The 11,712-nt window shown below is 28.2% G+C and overlaps 1 protein-coding gene across 1 annotated transcript in view; it reads right to left on the reverse strand.

Annotated features, from left to right (window-relative positions):
- LOC109602506 (uncharacterized) overlaps positions 1-1,201 on the reverse strand; it is a 181,663-nt gene extending 180,462 nt beyond the window's left edge. The window contains exon 1 of the mRNA XM_049969513.1: positions 1,191-1,201. The gene's annotated coding sequence lies outside the window, so the exon portion shown is untranslated. The remainder of the gene's footprint in view (positions 1-1,190) is intronic.
- Positions 1,202-11,712: the final 10,511 nt, after the last annotated feature.

Consider the following 11,712-nt stretch of genomic DNA (forward strand, 5'->3'; position numbering starts at 1 on the left):
ATGCTGAAAGATGGAATTAGTGTATCATCAAAATGCCGTATTATTGTTGAATTTAGATCAGAATATGTTCTAACGTAACTTGTTCCTATTAATATCTTCGAGGTTTACGACATAAAAATAGAAATCATTGTCATGGTTTCTTGGTTCCACCCAAATCATTTTAGGCACTTTTTCATACGAATTTATCCTATAAACACAAATGAACACCAAAGTATGGTAGATAACTGGAATTTTACATAAAAATAGAAGTCATTGTGATGATTTCTTTCCACCCAAATCACTTTAGACATTTCATCTTTTCCATGGTCAACTGACGCCAATTTTCAATTTTATGAGGCACCAAAGTTATCCTATAGACTCAAATAACCACCAATGTATGCTAGATAATTGGAATCATTATTATTATTATTATTATTAAATTATTTTCTTGCCCTGTATAATAAATAATTCTTCGAATATCACAAATTTTGAGGAGGGTAAAGTAACTTAGAATATCAATGTGTTATCTTTGGAATGAGTTAAGAAATTGTTATTGACGGGGATTTCTAAGTCTAAGTCTGGCATTTTTAATTTTTCTGTTTCTTTTACATAAGATATTTTATTCGTGGCCATTTTAACAAATTAGTTATCATGGGCCAACCTTTCTTTATATATTTTTTAAATTATAACAAATATTTTAACGATAGCAAAATTTCAATTAAAATTAAACATATAGTTCTAAAGATTCAAATTTATTGAGTATTAATAGGTAATTTTGTTAGGTCTTTAAGAGGATTTCAAATATAAATAAATTTTAAACACATTAGTAAGGAGTAATGTAATTAACTGGGCCAATAATAGCAGTAAACATTTATGGTTGTGACTTCATTGTTTAGAATTTTGTATTGTGAAATATTCTGTTGTACAATGGGACAAATGATTCTATAAATAATGTTGAATGTTATCAATATTTTCATTAACTTTCAAAGTAATTTAGGAAATTCATTCTATCAAGTTTGGCTATATTTGATTAATAAATAGTAGTAATGTAATTGAATAACGATAGATTTTTTCCCTAATTGTATATATGTTTTTGTATATTAATGTTAATGTTACTACGATCTTCATCTCTTCCAAATTTCAAGTTTATATAAAGTTTAGTTTTTAATAATTACGTCAAATTTCACCGAACTGCTTATACAGCTTTTCACCCAAATTCTTCTATAGATTTCATCGAATTTTATCGACCTTGGATCACTTTATTTCGTTTTATAGTTTATCAAAACTTTAACGTTTTTTGCCAAAATCTTTAGTAATGATTTAATCGATTTAAATTCTTATAATTTTGTAGTATATTTTTTTTTTAATTTTTCTTATCATATTGTGAAAATTCTCTTCCTAAATGTTGGAAACGAGTCTTTCAAAAAGACTTCTGCAATTGTCGAAATGTCTACTTCAGTAATTAAAACTAGATTTTAGTTTATAAAAATATATTTTTTCATTTAATTTCATACACTGGAGAGTAACATATACTGGAGGTATTTTATTCATTAAAAACTTAAGTCACCACCCTTTTCATCCCTTTTTAGAAAGCAAGTTGTTATCAATATTTTCATTAACTTTCAATCTAAGTAATTTAGGAAATTCATTCCATCAAGTTTTGCTATATTTGATTAATAAATAGTAGTAATGTAATTGAATAACAATAGATTTTATACCTAATTGTATATATGTTTTTGTATATTAAATAAGGGTTAATGTTACTACGTTCTTCATCTCTTCCAAATTTCAAGTTTATATAAAATCTAGTTTTCAATTATTACGTCAAATTTCACCGAACTGTTTATACAGATTTTCACTCAAATTCTTCTATAGATTTCATCGAATTTTATCGATCTTATATGACTTTATTTCGTTTTATAGTTTATCAAAACTTCAACGTTTTTGTCAAAATGTTTATGTAATGATTTAATCGATTTAAATTTAATTCTTATTATTTTGTAGAGTATTTTTTTATCATATTGTGAAAATTCTCTTCTTAAATGTTGGAAACGTGTCTTTCAGAAAGACTTCTGGAATTGTTGAAAAATCTACTTCAGTAATTAAAACTAGAGTTAATTAATAAAAATATATTTGTTCATTTAATTTCATATATTGGAGAGTAACATTTGCTGAAGGCATTTTATTCATTAAAAAGTCACCATCGTTTTCATCGCTTTTTAAAAAGCAAGTTTATGTAAAGAGTCACTGAATATCTAATTAGAGTTAAAAAAATTGTACTTAAAAATAGCTGATGCCTTGCCAAGTTGTATTTTCTTATTGTTTATCATTTACAGTTTACTGTGGCATTTTTTTGGACGTAATTTAGTTTCCATTGATTTTCCGCCGGGGGAGCACGGGACTCTGATATTTTTCGGGTGACCTAATGGAAATATAAATGGGAAAATTCCGGCCATTAACTCGCGCACTCATTACTCGCACTCGTGTACGTATTCCGTGGAGTTGAATAAAAAAAAAAACCGGGAGTGGGAGAGGGCACAAGTGCACAAGATTTAAAAGCGGCAACGAAAACTCGAAAATCGCGTTATTGGGCAACATTTGAAAATGGAATTTAATAGTAGCGCCAGAACGGGCGCAAGCAGACATCAAATATTTACCGGGCGGGCCATCGTTTCAAATTAAAATCTCCAGCTCTATTCCAACATTAGTTGTTTCATATCTGATGCGAGTTTTTACCGACTACGCTCAATTACGAATTCCTCATGTTGCCTCGCCTATTGATTTTGTAATTTCTGCTGGTTTTGTTCAACTGCTCCGCAAACTACAACAATAAACATGTAAAAAATGCCTCGTTGTTTTCTACGGTTAGTTAAAAGTTGTGTTCGATATGTTCGGTCCGGAATTGAATCCGGGACATGGGTTATTCGATAATAAGTCGCGGAGTGCAGCTAGAGAAATTTCCCCGGGGAAAATCAGATTAAGGATCATGGAAATTACTGCATAAATTCCCCGGTAAGAATATACAATCGGAACGTTGGAATGTCTGGTCCGTACGGTGATTTGCATATGCACAAATTAATTCACTTCCATCCGGCGTCCGTGTATATTATCTACAATGTTCGACAACGCAATTTCAACGTTTTCCGCCACTTCGGATGCGGTAATTGGTGCAGTTTCTTGCATTTACATACAGGTTCGGTTGTTGAATACGGCAGTTTTCTTAATAAAATGGCGCATACATGGTAATTGGAGCCAATATTAATGAGCGTCGCGGCACACATGCAAAAATCATGGGATAATTGCGCGGCCTTTGAACTGACTGCGGAACTGATTTGTAATTCAAAGCTGCATAAATAAATCGGACCAATGTCGGGAGCGCTGGCGGGGAACGTACCACTCGATTCTGATTCCATTTCCAAACTACTGAAAGTTTCGTTTTGTAACGAAAGTTTTAAAAAATAGTTGACCGGCAACTGAAATTATTATTGTTGGATGCATAGTTTTAAATTACATAGTTTGAAATTAAAGTGGGCTAACGGAAATGATATTTTACAATTTAGTTAATTCCCAACATTATTAAAGTTTCTATATAACCGTACATTTGTTACGGATATTAAAATTTATGAAACATTTCATTACTTTTATTCAAATGCACATTTTCTGTAATTGTACAATTCATTAATAGAAATTACAGTCTTATATATCAAATTTACTTCACGTTTTGTTTTTATATTTTATTTGTTTGAATACTTAAAATAATATTAATATTTGCTTATAAGAGATGGTTGTTTAATTATACAAATACTTAAAACTGTTAAATAAATTTATCTTGACTAATTAAACAAATTTTAATTGTTTTATATAATATATATTAGACTGTTTAAAAAAAATCGATATTTTTTTTTTCTTATTTATATCGAAAATCTTGTTGGAAATGGTAAAAAAAATACTGTGAAAGTTACAGCTCTTAATATTAATATTAAGAGGTGCCGCATCGTAAATTTTAATTTTCCGTTTAAATAACACGGGAACGGTGTTCTCTTGGATTTTGAAATTTTTTAACTCTCGTTAGAGATAATATTTCAAAATGATCAAAACAGATTTTATAGAAAATTAGACGGTCTACAATATATACTCATTTTTTCAAAAGTTATTTAACATTAAGGTTGGATTGATTTAAAATTTTAACATTTTTCTCATTTTCTGACGCAAACATCAACTTTATGAGAACATTTTATATGACATTTTTTGTATAGAATACAATTTCCTATAATTTATCTCCGAAAAAGTTTTTAATATTTTTTCCAGATCATAAGTTACCTGCAGAAAACTAAAAATTTTATTAAATAAATGTTATTTATATATACATATATATATATATATATATATATATATATATATATATATATATAAACTAATTTGTTATTTTAATTCAATTAATGATTTTAAAAATTGCTGTACTTTAATTTGATAACACTTTCTAATATCAGAATAAAGATTTAATTTTATTAAAGATTCTTAAAACCGTTCATTTGCTGCAGATATTAAAATTTAAGGAACATTTAAAAACTTTTATTCAAATGCACATTTTGTCGATTTCAATAATAAATTACACTTCTATTATATCAAAATTATCTCAAACTTTCTTCTATTATTTTGTAATAAACTGATCAAAAAAAGTTAAGCATATTAACATATTTCAAGTAAAATATAAATTTAACCATACATTTTTATATGCTCTGAATTCGTTGATTATCAGTCAATAAAAATGTAAAACGCATCATAGGTTTCAATCGATATTTAAATTATTCAGTTTGATTTTAACTTTGCTAAAAAATTAACAACAAATTTTTACTGTCTTTTCTTAAAATCATGCAGAGATGTCATTTATCAGAAGTTGACCGACACTTCTCAGAGAAGATCTGATTTTGGATACTGGACATCATATAAACCCAAGGACAGTTTAAATCGGTTACATAATCCAGGTCTCCGTTGTAGGAGATCCATAAGCCGACTATCCTTCCAACCTGCCCATCGTGCAGCGAGATTAGCTTGGTGTCTGGAAAGAGAATTGTACAGTAGAATACTGTGATGTATACTGATGAAAGCAGGACTTATAAGTCAGAGATAAATCCACGTTAATTGTGCAGTAAGTTCACGCATACCAAGGTTGACTCATAATTGTATGGGGTGGTATTTTTCTTGGAGGTAGAACGGAGCTCTTTATCTGCGACCGTAGCATCACCGATGAAATTTAGGCCACAGATATTATCGAAAATATTGTTGAACCAATTTGGAACCAAATTTTCGATTTTTAGACGACAACCCTGGATCACACAACAGCTAGGGTTGACATCAACCAATGCCCAAATTTAGAGTCTCCCCTTCCCAGCCTTGTAGTTTGATCTGAATTGCATAGAAAATGTCTGAGATATGCTTGGAAGATTGCTTAATTGCTCACCAGGCTCGTGTTCATGCTGCCAGAGAATTAAGACAAGTTCTTCCAGAATTATGGGACGCACTGGATGAAAATCATCTGGCCTGATAAGAAATATGGGTTCATTATTTAATAATTATTGAAATATATAATACATATATATATATATATATATATATATATATATATATATATATATATATATTGCTTATACAAATATTATAAATATATATTATAATAAAAACAATAGTTCTAATTGTGTAATTAATGCATTAGTACAATGTTTAATTATATTAAAATTGTATGCAAGTTTCTTAAAACATTTGTAAAATGTTTATACTTAGTATGTATTAAATAAGCTTGTCTGTTTTGTGTGGAAGACTTTAATATAATAAAGAAGAGATCCAACGTCTGCCAAGTACATTTGTTTTTTGGGACGTGTCATTAGCTACAAATTGCAGCTGATGAAAAAACATCCTTTTATCAATATTTTTGTAACAACGTCGATAAATTTTATCTGCTTAAAGTTTGACATTTTTCAAATACTCATTAATATGACCTAAAAAGAAAGTGGAACATGTCGAGCTGGAGATTGAAAATTTAGTTCGTATGGCCCTGTCCAGGGCGGATATCCACTAAATCCAGTTACGAGCGTGTCCGGGCACGAAACGGGACGACCGGTACGAGAGGATAAACAAAAAAAAAAGAAGATATGGATCCGCAGATCCGTTGGGACATCGGTAGAACGGTAGGCCGTCAATAATTCCGCGATGGATGGGTTTACAGGTTTACAGTGGATAATGCAATTTCGTTTGGCACTAACTTGACACCTCGGGTCAGGTGTTATAACTGTCCAGGGGAAAATCAACCATTAACTCGCATAGATATTCATTAAAAATAATCAGGAAATACACAGCAAAAAGACACGGATAAATTCAGTAAATTTGACATACGTAGATAAATTTTTCGAAAAATAATCTGAGATTTGTTAAGAGCTGATGCTATCATTTCTAATTAAATAAGTAAAGCAATCAATTTATTGGTTTATTATATTCCATAACAAATGGTTGAAAATTAATATCAAATAATAATAAAATGTAAAATGGAAAATTAAAATATGAAATATAAAAGACAAAGTATAAATTATAAAAATAAAATATACAATCTAAAACATAAGTAGTACGTTAATACTCGTTTATATTAATAAATATTCAAACGTTTAAATAAATTACATATTTAATAATTTTAAGGCTTGATATTCAATTGAAATGATTGGAATATTCAAAATATTATTTCGAATTATTAACATAAATGTATACCTACATAAATTTATTTAAATATTAATTTGTAATTACTGATACATATAGTGAAATATGCAATCTAAATTATTCCAGTTTGATAATTAAAATATATTAAATTTATCATAATGAAGATTAAAGAAAAAGCAATATAATAGGATGAATTCCAATATTCAGTTAAATTTTCCAAACATTACACTGCCCCATAATTAATATGTCAGCAAGCATTAAATCGTCTTTAAAATCTCTGTTAAATCGCCAAACTCAAATGTTTCGTTCAATTTTTGGCCCTGTTTAAATTCAAGGTGAATGTTGTGCTTTGTGTTTGTCCGTATTTCGCTTGGATGAATGGCAATGGCGAAGTGGAGCATCGATTCGTTCACTAATTTAATTTTTAAACTGACCTATTTTCCTCCGCCTTTTAAAAATTGCATGTGTGTGCCTACCCTCAAAGCGACTCGCACACAAAACCAACTCTGCTATCACCCCAACACTAATTAATCTTTTAATTAAAATTAAAAATGCATATATAAGCTTTGTCCTCCATTTCGTTACAATTTCTCTGGCACAAAAAACAACAAGACGCACTAAATTATGTTGAAACGTTCCATTGTTCGTTCGTCTATCGAAATATTTCACGTTAGATTAAACCAAAAACGCGAACCAACATGAAAAACACGTTGTTTATTTATCCGCGTGGACGGAAATCAATTTTCCCAACGAGCAGAACCGTTGATTAAGAACGCTCCGAAAACTGAAAACTAGATTCCTCCAACCATTAGCAGATGAGAGGGCGGCCGTTTGTTTTTATCCCGGTGCCGTCCCGGTTCGCGCTTAACGGCATGCAAATATCGCGGAAGCAATAGAAATGCAAATCGATTCTTTGCACGGGCGCAAAACTTTCCCGTACCCGCTAAGCTTTTTATGCATTTCGTTACGTTCTTGCGTGTTGGTTTAACGATGGTAAAACCCGATTCGAAAGTCTTTCTCGACTCGTATGCATAATCTTTGGTGTTTGAGTTTCGGAAATTTAAATCAGCTCGTCCGACGCTCTTCTGCGAATTAAATTAAATTGGAAAACAGCTAAGTATTCCACCAATTAATATTAAACAAAGTAGTAATAAGACAAAGCAAGAAAACAGGCAACTTCAACATTTCGTTGCCTACAGTCTTCACTTTAGGGTTTGCCTACCGCTGAATAAATTAAAATTTACAAAATTATTGTTCATAATTGCATATTCCAGTTATATCATATATCTATCATGTATGAACAAATATTCCAATATATATATATATATATATATATATATATATATATATATATATATTCGTTTATCTAATTGAATTCGAATAAAATTTTAATGGAAATGGAAATATTTAAATGCTTATCATAATTATTTTTTTAATCCTTCATTTAATTGAATATTCTAATAGTTTTAAAATATATTGACCTTAATTTAAAATAAATATTTTCAAAAGTTTATTCGTTAATATGATTGAATATTAAAATTATTTGTATATTTGTTAATATAAATGAATATTAGAATATATATATATATATACTTACGATAATTATTTTTTATTTCTTCAATAATGAATGTTTTGAAATATTTATTCGTTCATTAAAGTGAATATTCGAATATATTTTATTAATATGAACTAATATTCAAACTTTTAAATGCTTACCACAATTATTTTTTATTCCTTCATTTAATTCATTAAATTTTAATATATTTATTAATGTAAATGAATATTACAATGTTATTTAATTAGATATTCGAATAGTTTTAAAGTAATTAATTCTCTATTTTATTTGTAATTGAAGAATACTTGAATCATTAAAATATTGATTAAATGAATAAATAATGAATGTTTTTAAATATTCGTATACTTACCGTAATTATTTTGAATTCCTTCATTTAATTGAATATTCGAATAGTTTAAAATAGTTAAGTCTCTGTCCTATGTGTAACTGCAGATTACTTGAATTATTAAAATATTGATTGAATGAATAAATAATAAATGTTTTGAAATATTTATTCGTTCGTAAATTGAATATCGAATATATTATGTAACATGTAACTAAATATTTAAATAGATTTAAAATAAATTAACCGTAAAGTTACTCCATCTTTGTTTGGATGTTACTTAAATTATGAGAACAAATTTTTCCAATAAATGTTTTCAAATATTTATTCTCTCATTTAATTTAATATTCGATTGCAATGAATTAATATGAATGCATATTATTTTTTATTCCTTCATTTTATTGAAATTGGAATGGTTTTAAAATATATTGATTGTAATTTAAAATGCATGAAACTGTCGTAATATTTATTACTACTATTATATATTAGAAAGTTTTATAAAATAAATATTTTCAAATGTTTTTTCCTTCACGTAATTGAATATTAGGATAGTTTTAAAATATTTAGAACGTAATTTAAAATTTTTGAAACTACAAATACTTGAATCATTACAAAATTTTGTAAAATAAATACTTTTAAATGTTCATTCGTTCATATAATTGAATATAAAAATTATTCGTATATTTATTAATATAAATGAATGAAATACTTACGATAAATTAAATACTTTCATTTAATTGAATATACTAATAGTTTTAAAATAATTAATTATCTATCTTATTTGTAATTGTGAAATTCCTGAATGAATATATAATGAATGTTTTGAAATATTTATTCGTACATTAAACTGAATATTCGAATATAATATATTAACATATTATTACCATAATTATTTTTTAATTAAATTTAAAATTACTTTTTTGTTTGTGTCACTTGAATTATGAGAACAAATTTTTAAATAAATATTTTCAAATATTCATTTAATTTAATATTCGATTTCAATATATTAATATGAATGTATATTATCATTTTTTATTCTTTTGTTTAATAAATATCGGAATGTGTTTAAAATATATTGTCCATAATTTAAAATATATGAAACTTTGATAATACTGGAATTATTGGAAAATTTTATAAAATAAATATTTTTAAATATTCATTCGTTCATGTAATTTAATATTAAGATTATTCATATATTAACATAAAATAATATTCAAATATAATATATTAATTAATATGAATGTATATTCATCATTTAAATGCTTTCAATAATTATTTTTTATTCCTTCATTTAATTGAATATTCGAATAGTTTTTAAATAATTAATTCTCTATCTTATTTGTAACTGTAGATTACTTGAATTTATTAAAATATTGATCAAATGAATAAATAATGTACGTTTTGAAATATTTATTCGTTCATTAATTGAATATTCGAATATAATATATTAATATAATTGATATGTTTTATTATTTATTTATTTCTTCAATTATTTTTAAAATATATTGATCGTTCTTCTTTTATTTGGTGGTGCAACTGTAGTAATAAATTTTTTGATTGAATGAATATTCATATATTTAACTATATTTTTATATGTGCTCTAATATATTATTAATTCAAATTAAATTGAATTAAATAAATATTTAAATAATTTCCTTTTAAAAAATTATAAGATATAAATATAACACACATTTCTCGTTTTTGACGTTTTAGTTATTATTCAGAAATGTTTCGTTAAAGACTTACTAAAATCAAAATTTTTGGAATTACGAAATATGATTCCTAAAATTAATTGGAACCTTTACAATTATGAAAGGTTTGAATTTCATTTGGCCGCTTTTCATTGGAAAATAGTTGGCCAAAAGTTTATTTGGCTTCAATAATTACACTAGACAAAAACAAACACACGCGAAAGCCATTAGTGGCAAAGTCCGCAGTTTCGATTGGGGCGAAAAAATGGGGAAAACTAAACTTTCCATCCGAACAACGTTTATCTAGTTCGGTTAAACGTAACTAGTTTAAAACATTTAAATGTTTTATGATTAGTTTTGTTTGGAAATCTGCCATAAACTCGTTAAATTCTGTATCGAAATGGCCGCATAAAAAGTATGTTATTAAATAATTAATTCGGCCAGGACCGTACCCCGAAGCGGATGAACGTAAATAATACGAACAACAAAACATCGAATTGACGCGTTTTCATTTCCCGTCCGCGGGTTTTTTGCACGTGAAAGGCGCTCCGGGAGTTTTACTGCGGCCCGCGAGTAATTTAGGTATCGAACTGCGAACACCCAACAAAGCGGAGACACACAAACACAAAGAACCGAATTTACATATGCAAACGAGCACTCCGACGATATGATACCGAGAACCGGTGTACAAGGCAACACTTCCGGGTTTTTCCTCGGCAAATCAAACGAACGGCACACTTTTACCGTTCCGAGGTTTCCTTTCAGGAAAATGGGCGACGTATGCAATCGGCTTTCGCCTGTTTCCATTACATCCGATTCGGGTTTCTGTCCTTCATCGTATCACATGAACGAAACAAAATGCGTTTGCAATTAATAGACCCGAACTGTAAAAGGTTTACGGACGGATTGGCGCGAGTCCGGGTTCATGAAAGCGCAATTAATTTCGCAGTGATTGTGTGATTTGGACACGCGGAGTATAATTCGGAGTAATGAACGGCTCCCGTTCGTAGTTGTTTGTTGTTTCGGACGTGATTTGTCATAAGTTGTTGCCGATGTTCGATCGGTGTTTTATTGGGCGACGCCGCAAACGTAAAGCGCTTTTAATTAACCGTGAATTTTGCCCAATTCGTTTTGTTTGTTCGGACGGATTTCTTCCGTTTTATTGTTGCTGTCCGTTGGCTCGTTTATTTCATTGTTTGTCAAAATTAAGCCTAGACACCAAATTTAACAATATAATTTTTTCTAAAAAATAATTCAGCGTATAATTCCTCAATTACAAAACTCAAAAATTGAAACACTGGTCTACAAATTTAAAAAAAAAAGTGACTGGAAAAAAGTACGATATTTTACATGTATCTTTTGTGTGTATAATTCAAAGGTACAGTCAAAATTGTGCTATCAAGTCTACTTCTTTTTATGCCGCATGCTGACCACATAGA

This window comes from Aethina tumida, chromosome 7, assembly GCF_024364675.1.
Source record: "Aethina tumida isolate Nest 87 chromosome 7, icAetTumi1.1, whole genome shotgun sequence".
Classification (NCBI taxonomy): domain Eukaryota; kingdom Metazoa; phylum Arthropoda; class Insecta; order Coleoptera; family Nitidulidae; genus Aethina; species Aethina tumida.